This window comes from Anas acuta, chromosome 23, assembly GCF_963932015.1.
Source record: "Anas acuta chromosome 23, bAnaAcu1.1, whole genome shotgun sequence".
In the NCBI taxonomy this organism is placed as follows: domain Eukaryota; kingdom Metazoa; phylum Chordata; class Aves; order Anseriformes; family Anatidae; genus Anas; species Anas acuta.
In genome coordinates, this window is record NC_089001.1 from 5,189,725 (window position 1) to 5,204,774 (window position 15,050).

Genomic DNA, 15,050 nt, shown 5'->3' on the forward strand with positions numbered 1-15,050 from the left:
AACGCCGTGGCACTCGGCTCCATCCCAAGCTGTGTTTTATTTCAGTTTTTGGAGCTCTTCTCACCAGAGGTCAGCTGCTGGCTTCGAATGCCCAGGATGGTTTGGGGAAAGTGCCCTGATTTTGGTCTGTGCCCATCTCTGGCCTTACTACTCTTGAAGCCAGAAGGCCAAGGATCAGCCCAGCACGGACCAGCAGCTCACACCATCACCGTGTCCCCTCCCGTGTGGCTGGGTCCCCAGGCAAGGACTGTCCCTCTGACCAAGGGCTGGCTGCAGGTGGCTTCATCATCACCCTCTCTGTCTGCCTTTTGGGCAAGTTGTGGGGCTGGTGCCTGTGCTCAAAGCGCAGGACCCAAAGCTGCCCCTCCAAAGGACACATGTCAGTGGCTCAGCTACCCAAACTGATGCCTGCTCCCGGTGCAGCACTCCTGGACTGCAGGGATGATTTTTTCTCTCCTGAGGAGGAGCCCTGATCCTGTTTCCCTTCCTCCATCCCCGCTGTTCATGTCTCTCCCAGCCCACCGACGGGCATCTCCTCTCCCCAGCCAGCAGCAGGCAGTGGGATCAGGACGGAAGAGATGTTTTAAGGAGTTCGTAAACCCACAAAGATAAAACCCACCCACCCAGCACGTACAGAGAAACCCCTCGCTGACGGCCTGGCGTATCAGAAATGAATGCACCCACCCACAGAAACCTTCCAATACATCTCCTCCGCGTTATGCTATATAGATATAGATATATGTTTGCATGTATATATAGGAATATTCCTTTTTCTTTTTTTAAAAAAGGCCAAACTTAGAGCAGAATAACTAAAAATTCCCCCTGCCTCTCTCCCATCTCCTCCTGGGTGTACTTCTCTCCACCAACCCACCCAGCTCCCCACCGCTCCAGTTTCTCTCCATCCCCTCCCTCCCGTGGCTGTTGTCACTCCCCTGCTCTCCCCACCACCACCATCACCTCCCCCAGTAACTCCCCACCAAAATCCAATGAGCTTTTCTAATTACACCAATTAATTTTCTGCCCAAGTTAATAAGGCTGTCTGCAGTTCAGAAATAATTGGACCCCCCAAACACCAACACCCTCCCTTCCCCTCTCTCTCTCCCTGAGCGGCCATGGGGCTCCTCAATAACTCAAGCTCGGTGTCTGTTTTGGAGGCCGATGGCTTTGCACTGCAGCAATTAACGTGTTTCCTCATTAATTCTGACACCAGCTCCCCCTGCCTGGGGTGAGGCCGGGAGGAGAGTGCGGGGAACCCCAGCCCCAAGGCAGTAAATCCCTTTGGGCATCGGTGCACACCGCTTCTCCCAGCCCACCAATACCAGCGCCTTGCTAAATTAATTTCCCCCAAACCTGTCTTTGCTTTTTTATTTATTTTTTATTTTTTTTTTATTTATTTTTACCTTTGTAGAGTATTCTGGAGTCAGGACTGATTCTGGTGCCTGTTGCTGCCAAAGGACGATTTGGTGGAAGGAAACCGTCCCGTTTGGGAGGGGGTCGGGAACCATTTGCCGTGGGGAAGCACAACCAAAGCAGTTTCAGCCCACCTACGACCTGACGGGTGCCTGTGCCTCAGCAGAAGGACCCAAGGTGTGAAATGCTGAGTCCCAAGCCATCCCCGGTGCAGGATACAAACGCCAGATAAGCCCAAGCTCTCCCAAACTCCTCCCCAGAAGCAGCCTCCCTCTTGTGCCAGCCACTAGAAAAACCGCAAGCCTGATTTTTCTCCAAATCTCCGCTCTTTGATAGAGACAGGACCTTGCACCCCACCCATCTGTGGCCAGAATCTGGTTTTTGGTGCTCCAGGACTGATGTGCAAAGGGCACAAGTCCCTCCTGCTGCCCCCGGGGACGAGATGGAGATGCCCCAACGCACGGTGCCATCAGCTTCGCCCAGGTGCTCTGAATCTCCATCCAACCTCCACGCCATCACCAACACGGTGCTAAACCTGGAAAAATGCATTCTTCTGATGGGAAAGGATTCGAGAGCACCAGGAGGAGCAGCCCAGGCTGCTGCCCCTCTCTATCTGTAGGTTTTCCAGCTCAAACAGGGTCCGGACCACGTGCTTGCATCCCCCAGCACCGACCAACACGGTCTGAAGTCAGAGGTTGGGCAGAGTGAGCGCTTCAGGTTTAGCAGCCAAAACAGAATACTAAAGCAGGTCGCCAAAAAAAAAAGCAGAATTGTGACACCGAAGGAAAAAAAATCACCCGGTTTTAAAAGCATTAATGGAGCAGGCGTGCAACAACCTTCACCTGAAAGCATCCAAACACTCCGACTCTATGAAGGAAAATGGTTGAGTTACAGCGAAGTTCAGCGTTTCAATGGAAAGGGCCTGTCAGATGTGGAGCAGAGTGAGTCAGGCCTTCGAAAGGGGCACGTTCACATCAGCTCTGACTCATCCCCAAAGCAGAAAAGAGCAAGAGCCCAACATGGCAACACGGCCCCACATCCAGAGACCCCAAATCTCCGGGCTGGGAGGCGAGGGAGGGAGAGCTTCGTGTCCTGCCATCCACGGAGCATCTCCTCCAGGTGGAAATTTGGCTGGTGCTCCCCAGAAGGTCAGAGTAGATTAGAGCACCGAGTTCTCCTGGCCTTAATACCCTGAAACGGGCTCCCTGCCTCTCGCTTCCTCCTGCTAATCAAATAAAAGACAGAAGATAAAATGCCAACCACAAACGAGAGATTTGCAGCTGGGGGATCTAATTCCAGGAGGCTGCAGGCCATAAAGAGAAGGGATCCATTAGCATCCACTTACCTGCCATGATGAAGTGACCGCGATAAAGTGCACAGGATTAAATAAATTTAAGTGAATCCCCTGACGGCATTTTTATGGGATTGAAAGAGGTTTTATCCACTCGCAACCTCTATCCTCGGAGGAAACTGATTCAATAAAAACTAAACCCACTTCATCTAGCAGGAAGGAAAAAAAAAATACACAAAAACTCCGCGGCGTTTACAGAGTCACTAAAGCAGTCAGGAAAAAAATTAAATATAGGGCAAGTCCCTGAGTGGGAGAAGGCTGCAGAAGTCTGCTGCTGAAGCTGAGCCCCGTTAGCTTAACTTCAGACTTGCAGTGCTCCCCGACTCCCCGGTGTAGGAGCAGAATCCATCCCTGCCGCCGGGCACCTCGGGGTCCTGCAGCGTTTGCAGCAGGGAAAATAGAGCCTGCCACTGCCTCTTCTCCATCCCTCAGGTTTGGGACCCTAACGTGTGCCTGCCGCCCTACATAAAGCCAGCCTGGGTGTCCGTAACGCCTGCCAGCCTCCCCTCCCACCATCCAGGCCAGAAATAAGTCTCCTGTCCGCTCCGTCTGCTGCTAGGATGGGCACGGGTCCCCTCCCCTCCTGCCAAGGAGGCAGCTGAAGCTCAGCAGAGCCCTCCCTGCCACGTGCATGCTTAATAATCCCATGGACATCCTCACATCCATCTGCAACCTAGGAATTTTTATTATTTTTTGGGGAACAAGACCCGCTGCACCCCATTTATCTGCCTGTGCATTGGGGGTAGATGGATCGAGCACAGGGGGCTTTTGGAGGGGTTTGGCTCCTCCAAACCACAGCCACCCCCTGGCCACCCAGCACCCCATGAGCCAGCCCTCCCTTTTAGAAGTTTTCACCCAAAAAACTCTCAAACTGGCCTAGGGGCTCAGAGCTACGGGGCTGGGGAAGGGAAAAACCCCAATCTTCAGGAGACCCAGCAACAAACCCCAAAGGCCCACGATGGAAATTGCCACGTTGGCAACACGAGCGCACAGCGCTCTGACCCCCAAAGAGCAAATGCCATCGATTAGCATCAGAGGAGGAAAAATAAAAATTAGAAGTTCCACGAACAAAGCTATTTTCCTCTGATGTACGTTCATGGGGGAAAAAGCCATTTTAATTACCGATCAGAAATAAATGACTTGCCATTTGCTAGGACTTCTTGCTTTTATATATATATTTATATATATATTTGAAATTACTTTGTAGAATTACTTGAACTTATTAATATATTTATAAGGAAAGAAAACACCCATAAATGCTTGGAATGCTGAGCCAACGAATTAATTAACATCAAATTACTGGTGGTTACTACAGCTTGATACTAAACATTACTACCCTATTATGTGGAGAATGGACAAAAATCTCTTGCAGCTGTTAATTATTTCAATTATTAATTTTACTTAATAATTCATATCCCTTTCCCGACCCCCTGGAGTATACTACGGTATCTACATTTCTTCCTCTCCTTCTCCATTTCTCCCCAACTCCACTTTCAGCAAGACAATCCATCACTCCACAAGGTTACTGGCTTCAGGAGAGAGGTGTTTTTTTTTTATTATTTTATTTTATTTTTTATAATCTGCAGTCATTTCCTCGGAGAAATACCCCCAGTAAATACCTGCTCTAGAGAAACCATAATAAATCCTTAAAGGTGAACCTAAGTGCTTTTTCCCTCATGCGTTCCCTTTAAAAAAAAAAAAAAGTAATATGTCCAAAAAAAAAAAATCCACCTCTGAGAGCCCAAATCCTTAATAGTACATACATGAAAAGTGAATTACAAATAAATCCACTTTAAAGTGAAGTGGAAAGGATTTTTAAAGCACCTTTTAGGGCTCAGATTCAGAGCATCACCCATCCCCATGCCTGCTGGCATCGCCCAGGGCTGCGCTCCCCGGCCAGCACGGGCACCAACAGGCAGGGGAAACTGAGGCACGGCCAGCGGGGATGGAGATCCGTGCACTGAAGTCTCCAAAATGTGCAGGGATTTAAAAAAAGACACTTTTTTTTTTTTTAATGCCTTTTGCCTCCTAGTTTTTAAGCCCTCGGGATCTGCATTTCTGAGCTTTTGTGCTCAGCCACGCTGAATAGAGGCTTACTTCAAAGCAAAACGGAAAGTTGGGATTACAGAGAGGCTCCCTTCCCCGCTGGCTCTTTGGGGAAAAAAAGGAAAAAAGTGGGTGCTTGCAAGCTCTGTGCACTGAAAACATTGCTCTGAGAAAGGTGTGCAGCTCCTCAACAAAAACCCTGCCACCCCCAAGAAGAAAAGGCTTGCACAGAATGGGGAAAAAACATCCTATAAATGCATATAGATATAAATATATACATATATATGATCCCAAAGAGCAGCTTAATGCCACAAACGCCTGTTGCTAGAGCAAACCAGCTCCAGCAGCAGCCCAGCGGCACCACGAGGTGCCCCCCGAGCCCACGCCTGCATCTTGATTCCTGGGTTTCTCTGGAAATTAATTTCCAGATCAAAAGGAAAGCGTTTAATGACAGAAAATAAATGGGCTTGGTGGAGGATGGAGGAAAGGACGAAAAACCCTGCGGCCCCGGGGCATTTCTTGCCGCCGAGGGGATTTAATATTTCTGATGGGATTTTAGGGGGGCAGAGTCCGGATGTGATTGCAAACAAAAAGCATTTTGGGAGCAGGGAGCTGCACCCGGGCACGCGCACACCAACCCGCACCAGGCACGCTCCCCTCCGTTAATCTTCTCCCTTGATCTGGAGGGTAGAGCTAAAACGATGTTTGATGCTCTTTGCCGATCTCCGGAGGGCAAATCAAATAACAAATAAGGGGGAAAGCGGTCGGAAAAGAGACAGCACAGTTTGTATGGCGTAAAAATAGACACACAGAAAAAGTCAGCACCAGGATTGCCGGTTTGGGGTTATTTCCTGGAGGGGGGGAAGGACGTATTTGCTTGCTTCCAAAGCAGAGCTTTTCTCCCTATTTGATCTCTTAAATGTTGTGAGTAATGAGAGCTGATTATTCGATGGGTGGCCCGGCTGCCTTTTGGATATTCTCAGTTTTGGTGGAGCCTGAAGGCGAGAGCTGATGGGCGCAGAGCCCTGGAGCGCCCTCCTCGCAGGGCATCGCCTTCCTGGGGTGCCCATGCCCCCCAAAAGAGCGAACTGGGGAAACTGGGGCACGGAGAGGGGAAATAATTCACTGATGCTGTCTCGATACTGGGGTTACAAAGGCAGCCAGGGCCACTTTTCCCTCCGTGAGCCACCTGAACAGCTGCCGTGCTTTTGCTGCAGTTTGCACAGGCCCCACACTGCTCCTCTCTTCCCCTTGCTCCGAGCGTTTCCAGCTGCACATCGGGGGTTTGGCCGCTCACAAAGGGAAGCTCGGATCTCTAGGGGCTCCCGGTTTGCCCTCAGACAGCGAGGGAGCTACAGAGCACGAGACAAAAGCCCAGCAAAAGCCCTGTGCGTGCATGGCCACTCCTGGCATTTGGCATCTCCAGCAGCCTGCAAGCTGTCCCACCCGGACACAACCCCCACAAACCCCACGGTTTCCTCCGGTTGCTCTTTTTTTTAGCCATGAGCTCCACCACCTGGCACATCCCCAAGGCAGAGGCCCCTGGCCGGTGCCTGTGGAGGCAGCGAACCGAGCCGTGCTGCCTTCTCCCTGCGTTAAATCCCGTGACTTTGCATTTTCCTGGCTGGCTGGCTGCCACCCCGTGACAAAAGCCACCCCGGAGCCTTCCCAGCCCCAAAACCTCTCCCCAGCTGGGCACAGCCACACGCACGGTACCCAACACACCACAGCCCCCATCCCACAGCAGCTTTCTCCAACACCACACCACGCATGCCCGCCCCGTTCCCCCGGAGACACTTTCCTTTAAGGAAAGGACTGGGGTTTGGTGGTTTTGTTTCTTTTTTTTTCTTTTTTTCTTTTTTTTTTTCTCCCTTTTTTTCGCTCTTAGGCCTGAACGGTTTAACGAGCGTCCTTTTGACCTAGGAAACTTAGTTTTAATTTTCATCGCTTTATCCAGAGAACAATGTGTCCTGGGGGCATCTTTGAGCACAATGTACACTTTCATCATCAAAACAAATGCTAGAAATACCCATCTGCCACGTTATCAGAGCGCATTGGCTCACTGAGCCGGACACCGCTTAGGGGACGAGGGAGGCTTTTACTCTTCTCAAAGTCATGAGTGCTCCCTCTAAGCTCTTTAGCATTAGAGACTCCTGCAGAGATGGGTATTAAAAGCTCCATTTCTCTTTTCCCCGGTCAGGAATGACGGGAGATGGAGCTTTCGTAGGAGATTTGCTCCGACCGGGGAGCAAGTAAGAGCAGATCCTGCTCCTGCTGCCCCTGGGCACCTCGAGGGGCCCCAGCTCCCAGCTCGGTGGCAGGGATGGAAAAGCAAGACAGACCCGAAGGCAAGGACTCACCTCTGAGCCAAAAGTTACCCAGGGCAAGCAAGCACCCAGAAAGGCTCAACCTCAGCTTTCTGCCCCAAAAAAGTGGCAGCACCTCCAGCTGATCGGCTCCAACCACGGAGCATCCAGTTTTAACCATGCCTCTGTCCCCAGCGGGGCCTGGGTCTGTTCAGATCCCCAGCACCCAGACCCTGCCAGTCCCCCACTGGTGCTCAGACAAACAAGAGGCTCCTGGTCCCCTGCTTTATAGGATTTGCCTCCTTCAGGCCCCTTCCCCAACCCCACTTCCTTCCCACAACCCCAATCTCCACTCCGAGGAGGTTCGCGAGCTGCAGCCTCCGTTCCATTTCAGACTGGAATAATTTGGAGTAAGTTATAATAATAGTAAACATAGTAAAAACAACAACAAATCAAACATGCTTTGTTACTCCCTAGGCACATACATTTGTCTTCCAAGCGACAAAGTAATCACATTTTGGGTTTTAATTTATTACGTGCATTACAGCCGGTGCCTGGGGGCATTATCACAAGTCACAGCCCCAGTATGCGACAGGAGGAGTCGAGGCTCTTAAATCTTCACCTCCTTTAGCTTCTCCACCTGCCAGCAGCTCCGGAGACATCGTCTTCCCCATCTGGTTGAAAAGGGAGCCCAGGGACAGCATCCTAGCCCTATGGCAAGGGGTCACGCCTACAGCTTGCACCCGGACACCGCCGCGAGCTGGTGGCTCGCTGACCGGCGCTGGCACGAGGGCAGTGTTCAATGCCCTAAGGGTCTTGCCCGGAGCAGTGTATTTCTACCCGTTAGGTTTTATATTCTCCCTTCAAATGGCCTCAAAACATAATGCCTGTCGTTACAGTTTATGGGACATCAGTATGCACGCGGAATGCCGAGGAAATGCAGAGAAAAGCTGAGTGCCTCCACCAACGGCACAGCCCAGGCAGCAGCAGGGCCATCAGGACATGAGGCTCGGGACTGGGTGTGGAGAGGGACGAGCAGGGGCAGCAGGAGGCTCTCGGGGGGCTCAGCATCCTCCTGGATTCAGGAGGACTTGGGAGGACGGAGCTCTGCATCACCACAGCATCAGGCCAGGGAAAGCAGCGCCTCCTGGCTGGACCAGGGGCTAGGAAACGGGCTGGGGGCTGCGATTCCCTCCCCCAGGATAACCCCGAGAGAGTTCTGTGCTGCGAAGCAGACTAATCACATTTCCTGCCAGGGAGCACAAGCCTTTTGGCAGGTAGGGGATGGAGCTCAGGAGCTGACATGTCTCGCTGCCGTCTACAGCTGATGAAGTGTCAAATGAGATGGAACAGAAGAGAGAGACCCATCTGGGGAAGCTGGGCTGATTGAGAGGAGGAGGAGGAGGAGGAGGAAGAGGAGGAGGAGGAGGAGGAAGAGGAGCTGGCTGGAACATCAGAGGGACCCAGGCAGGGCATCAGGGGCACCCTGGGGCTGGTCGGTCCCCGTGGTCACTCCTCGCCCTCTGCCACCGGCCAGCAGAAGGCACAAGCAGCCTTCGCAATTGCCAGCAGCCAGCGGTGACAGCGCTCGCAATCCTCGACGCAAATAATGATGCTCATTAATTACTGTCCCTATTCATTAACATGAGAAGGGGTCCCTGGACAGGCTGCTCTGGATCTGACAGGTAGCTGAGGCCCCTGGGTCCGGGATGGTGCCGGAGGGCTGCTTCAGGAGCCAGATCTGCACTGCAAAACCTGGGGGAAAAAAACCTGGGAAGCCCACGGCACGGCCCCCAGCCTCACCCACAGCATCTGCACCTCACACTGGGATTAACAGAAGTAAGAAATTGCCTTCCTGGCCCCTCAGGTAGCACAGCTCATCAGCCACCCCACAGGAGCAGAGGGCGATCCTCAAGACGTGGGGGGTGAGGTTTTCATCCCCAAAAGGAAACACGGTTTTCATTTCCAGTTAAAGAGCCCCAAAAAGCCCCCAGCGCATCAGGCGGATGCAAAAACTCCCTCTCAGGAGCCAAAGCCAAACACGCCTGGCCATGAGGGTCTGTGTTTCATGATGTGTTAATAGGATCAGCAAAACAAGGTCAGCATGTAAAATACAGCTGCTTTGGAGATCACAAAAAAAAGACTTTAATCTGCAGTGGCTTTTCACCTCTAGGGGCCTGTGGACTGGTAGAGTGTAGCTGCTTATTTAGCTGATCCTGTTAAAAAGGTATCGGGATAAAGCGGAGGGGGAAAAAAAAAAAGTCCTTCATGGCGTGAACTGAGCCAGGGAAAAACTTCCCCTCTGGCAAGACTCTGGCAAAACTCCCAGCCCCGCTCCAGCAGCGCTTCGAAGCAGGGGCAGGAGGCTCTGCTGCTCCCGCAGCACAGCTCCCCGCGGCAGGGACGATGCTGTGGCCGTGGGGATGTCCTGGAGGTGCTCCCATGGAGCCGGGTCTGCCTTTAGGGGTGGCTGCTGAAGCCCTCAGTGTGGTTTTTGTGTTGACAGCAGGGGGATGGCTCCGGTCGGGGTGGTGCTGGGAAGGATGCGAGGCACGGGGCGCTGTGATAGAGACATCACGGGTGACTGTGCATGAGAGAGGGAAGAGCTGTCCTCACCCGTGGCTAAAAGCAGGAGGGACAGAAAGCTGCAGACAAAGGCAAGATAAAGGACCGGCTGTGACAAGGTGATCCAGGCAGGAGGGAGGAGAAAACCCCAGAGCTGTACGGGGCTGATGCCCACCCGGGTTTGCCGCCTCTCCTGCCTTTGGGTCTGCTTTTTGGCCACACATTTAGGTTAAAGGCAGTGAATTTTTGAGCTGTGTGAGGCTGCAGAGGTACAGGGGACACAGCGAGGTCTCGGAGCCCTGCTGAGGGGCTGCCGGAGCCTCAGGCACCACACAAGGACCTGAGACCCCCCCCCCCCAGGCATGTAGGGGGGCTTCTGTGAAACAGCAGCAAAGACAAAGGGACAGGAGCCCATCCTTGCACAACTCCCTGCTCCTGGAGATCTGGAGGATGAGAGAGCCTCATCCCATCAGAAAACACCCAAGCAGTGACCCAAACCCCAGGTATGGCCACAATTAGGGCAGCACACCCAGGTCCCACCCTCACTTCCCACTGCAATGGTGGGGATGGAGCCCAGGACCCTCCACCCCATAGCCCTTGCCCACGCAGCACAGCTCACGCTGCTCCCCCGCAGTGTTTCAGCTGGCCACAGCTCCTGCCACACGGTGGGGAAGCAGGGGCACCAACCCCAAACCCACCAGCAAACCGTTTTCCGTTCCTTTTAGCCTTTTACATCACTAAATCTCCCTTAAGGAGAGGATCAGCAGCCCTATTTCAGTGATCCAGAGAAGACAAGCGAGGCTTGGGGGCAGCAGCGTGCCCGGCATCATCCGAAATCCCCGCAGCGAGCTGGAACTGGCTCTTACATCCAGCTGCACTCCTCATCCCAGGGGACGGGGCTGCAAAACAGCCAGCCTGCAAAGAGCAGGGCCAAGGGGGCCATCCTGCACGGTGCTGCAGGACACGCACTCAGCCAGGCACAGCGGGGCCAATCCTGCCCAAATCGCCTCCGCTGGCTCGGGGAGAAAATTGAAAAGCTTGCGGCACGCGCACGCACGGCGCACGGGGAGGCGCCGCTCGGTGCCTCCAGCCCTGACCTTTATTTTCCATTAATGGACCCGGGCGAGTGTCGGCTGTGTTTGAAACTGCATAAAATGAACCGAAAATAAGAGGGATAAACAGCAGCGGTTAAGGTGCCTCTATTTTTTTTTTATTATTATTTCTTTTTTGGTTGTTTTTCCTAGAGGAATGCTGAAGCAATTGCAGCCAAGGCGCCGACACGCAGCAAGCTGCTCGTGGGTGCTGACAAGTTGCTGCAACCAGCTCGCAGCCTGAAGCTCTGCAGCCTCGGGGGCACATCTGCAAGCCCCCAGATGCCAAAAAAACCCCATCTGGTTCAACTGGCAGCAGGACAGAGCCATCCTGTCCCTCCTCAGGGGGAGAAAGGGGAAAATATCCGCGCATCTCCAAGCTACGCAAAGACAAGGCAGACGAAGGCGATGCTGAGAGCTGCATTAACTTTGTACCAACACCCAGGCCCTGAGCATCTGTAAGCACCCCACAGACACTTTTTCTGCCCCAATTGGGGTATTTTGCCCCACCGCTCCTGCACATCACCGGGCATCACGCGTTTGGTGGAGCCCGCAGCACAAAGGGGGCTCCAAATCGGGCTCCTACACGAACAAATTGCCAGCGGAGAGAAAGAAGCCAGCCTGAAACTTTTTAAAAACATTGACTGCTGGTATTTACACAGCAAACAGGGAGCTCGCTGAAATGACATGCCAATGTTTTGCTTTTCTTTGCTATTCCCCCGGCACCCGGCAGCTGCGCGGTGCCCCAGCCCCCCGAGGCCACGGGGATGGGCTCAGCCCCCAGCCCAGGGCTCTCCTCCAGCCCTGCACAGCCTCAGAGCTGCTGGTGCCACTGGTTTATAAACCTACAGGAGCCTTAAAAAACCTACAGGGGCTTTCCTCCCCGTCTTTAAGGGGTTTTCCATGTGGCGATGTGTGGATTTGGGTTGAGAAAAGCAGGTTTCAGGTGCCAGCGCAGGCTGTGCGGGACCGCCACCAGCCTAATACTGGAAATCCGGGCTCATCTCCCAGCCAGACCTTTAATTTAAATTTAACTGGATAGCTGCTCCATGTTTAATAAATAACTATTGATTAAAGAGCACCTGGGTCGAGGTTTTACCACCTAAGGCTGGGTACACGTGTAAAAATGCACAGTGCTCAGTGCTGCCTTGTGCTTAATAGCCACTTGCTGTCTAACCAGCCAGGGAATTGGGGGTTTATTGCCATTTATTTGTATTTTCCCCACCAGGGACATGACACAGCACCGAGGCATCCCCAAATCAAGGTGCCCCCAAGCCATGATTGCCCACACGAGCAGGCACTGAGCCCCCAGCCCCAAAACCCAAGCCCTGCACCTCCACATCCTAAAATCGCCCCATGGTTCCCAATGGGAACGCTCCCAAAATCCCCACAGGAGCAAATTAAGCCCCGTGGTTTGCAGCAGGCAGTGTCTGCGCCTCACCCTTCCCCCGGCCCTGGCATTACCATATTTCACGCCGAACGCGAGATATTTAAAGGTAAGTTTCCATCAGGATCCAGGAGGATTTATCTACGCGGGCTCCCATTAGCGGTAATAAGATGAAGGCGATCAGCCTCATACATTTCACTTTGGCCAGTATAAATGCCTTCACATTCATTAGACAGATGTCTGCTGGAGTCGCAGGCAGGGAAGACAGGGGGTGGAAGGGAAGAAAGGGAAGAAAAGGGAGAAAAAATAGTCAGAGGGCTACTTTTAGCTCAGTCTGTGCTGGGAAAATGCTTCAGCAAGCACCAGCGGGGAGGGCGCAAGGTGGCGTGAGGGACCCAGACCCTTCCCAATTTGCAGTGTCTGTCCCGGCAGACATAGCCCTTCCCCTCACTGCTGGGTGGGTCGGGGTTTTTTTGGTGTTTCTTTGCAGGATTTCTCCTTGCTCGTGTGCTCCGTCCCAGCGGAGGTTGCCATCTGCCAGCGCGTCACCCCGACAGGCGATTTTGTCAGCGCCACGGTCTGCGTCACTGTGAAGGTGACACTTTGCAGGGGTCTGGCTGCTTGTTGTGTTTTAGTATTATTTTTTTTTTCTGTCTGCATTGATTTTATTTGCAGAACAACTTCCAAAAAATATATATATATTGAAACACGACCAGGGAAAACTTGGTAAAAATAGTCGTTAGGAGCTCCGAGCTCTCAGGAGTTGTTATTGTGCCGTGAGCCCCAGAGATAAGGGCTGAAATCAGGACCCTGTTGTGCACTTCACAAACATGCAAACCCTGCCCAGCCCTCCAGAAAAAGTCAGCACTTGCTCCGTGTTATGGTACAGCCTGCAGAGGTTTGGTGCTAAGCACTGCAGATTTCTTATCGCTCATTCACACCAAAGGCCGTTAACTCTGAAGCATAATGATGGCAAGCCAAATGTTTGGGTTTCAGTGCCTTATTCCTTTGTATTTCAGTGCCTTGCTCAGCTCTTCTCTGGCTTGCTCTCAGACTTCTGCTTCCCCTCCAAGTAAAGGTAGCTTAGCACCCTCACGCCAACCCAAAAAGGCGGTCAGAGGGCATTAACTCTGAGCTAGCAGCCACGCAGAGCTGGGTAACACACCAAAATCCTTCACACCACCAGCTCCCCACAGCTCTGCCACCTGTCCAGGAGCCACAAAACATCTCCGGTACCTCCCCAGGTGGACACGGGGTGCGGACAACTTCGCAAAGCCGCACCACTGTCGAGAAAAGCCACCACTTTCCTGACGTGACATTTGTTATCCCTAATTACCAGCTTGGCTTCATTTTGAAGTCATTTGCACTGATTACTCCGACTGCTGCCTTGGGTAGTCAATGACATAGATTAACGAATCAGCACACGGGAAAATATTTTAAATATATGTATATTCACCCAAATTCCTTTAGTGTCCTGCTTTGCAGAGTCTTGGCTTAAACTGATGCCCACTTGTTCCTCTAATCTGACACGAGCTCAAAGAGCCTCGTGGCATCAATCCGCTCAACTCCCTTCAGAAATGTGTAAGCCCACATCGAAGCCCCTTCTTAATCTCCTTTTTGCCAGTGATTACAGAGCTGGTGTGTCTCTAACTCTGCCTGGATAAGAGTCCCCGTGTCCCCATCGGGTTGCCTTTTGTTCGCTTGGCTGCTCTGCATCGCTCCTGCAGCATCCCCAGCCCCACGGGCAGACGCGGGCGGTCGGCGGCCCTGCTGTGTTATCTGATGGGTTTTAATGCACTTAGAAACTGCTGAGCCTCCGGGCGAACGTAGAGCCTTACCTTCCAGATTTTCCCTAAAACCACCAGACAGGAAATTTCAATTAAAAAAAAAGGAAGAAAGTTGAAATTCTCAGCTCTACATTCCAGATTGTGGCAACTGGTCCAGAGCCGAACATAAATCCTCTCCATGAGTGCACCCTAGAAGGAGAGGCTGTATTTGCTCTGCAGCACCATGCCATTCCCAACCCCAGCACCACAGCTCCTCTCACATCCCATTTTCCTCTCAGACGTGCCCCAGGATCTCTCACTTCACCCATCCCCATTTCTCCCCCCCTCAAACGGCCTCCCCAGTTCTTGCTTTGGAGACGTCGGCTCTCCCGAGCTCCTCTCCAAAATGCCACGGGTGCCTCTGGCAGCATCCTCACCCCTTCTTCCCTTGGTCCCTGGGCAGAGGGGAACGTTGGGGCTTTTTTGGCATTAGGAAGAGGCTGCGGAGAAGGACGGCTACGTGTGCGGACAGACAAACAGACGGCTGCTTCGCCCTTCCTGAGCCAACGCTTCTGCCTCCGCTCCCTGCTGGGCCGGACTGCCGCGGTTTAGCATGCAACAAACTCCTTCCAGACTTGGCACCGGGAGGAAAAGCAGCTGCAAGAGCCCCAGCCAGCTCTCCATGGGAGGGAATCTGCCTCAGGCACAGGTCGTAAACACACGCCTGGTGAAGCTGCTGGAATGAGAAGTAATTTCAGCTCGGCGTAGCCCGACAGCAGGAAAGCAAACAAAAGGCTGGCAGCGGGAACCTGCTCTGCCCGCAGGGCGCAGGAGCCGGAGGGTCCTGCCCAGAACACCCCAAAATGACCCAAACGCTGCAGCTGGATGGGCAGAGGGGAGGAAGGAGGAGAGGTGACAGCTCCCAGCTGCTTCTACAGGGATGCTGGATGCACGTGCACGGGGCAGGGGGATGCAGCACCCACAGGAGCGGGCAGGGCTCTGCTGCAGCCCACAGGTCTGGTGGCAGCGCCAAGCAGAGCAGGAGGACCAGGCTGCACCCTCGGAGGGAGGATGCTGAAGGGCAGGGAAGCATCTCAGCTCCACGCCACAGCCACGCTCCTATTAGTC

The 15,050-nt window shown here is 53.0% G+C and overlaps 1 protein-coding gene across 7 annotated transcripts in view; it reads right to left on the reverse strand.

Moving 5' to 3' along the window:
• The window catches only part of LOC137843657 (protein CEPU-1), a 332,157-nt gene that overhangs the window by 181,339 nt on the left and 135,768 nt on the right, over window positions 1-15,050 (reverse strand). The window contains exon 1 of one of the 7 annotated variants that reach the window (XM_068659178.1): window positions 1,401-1,419. The exons of the other annotated variants lie outside the window; for them this stretch is intronic. The gene's annotated coding sequence lies outside the window, so the exon portion shown is untranslated. Of the gene's footprint in view, window positions 1-1,400; window positions 1,420-15,050 lie in introns of those variants that run through there. 7 annotated transcript variants of the gene reach the window in all.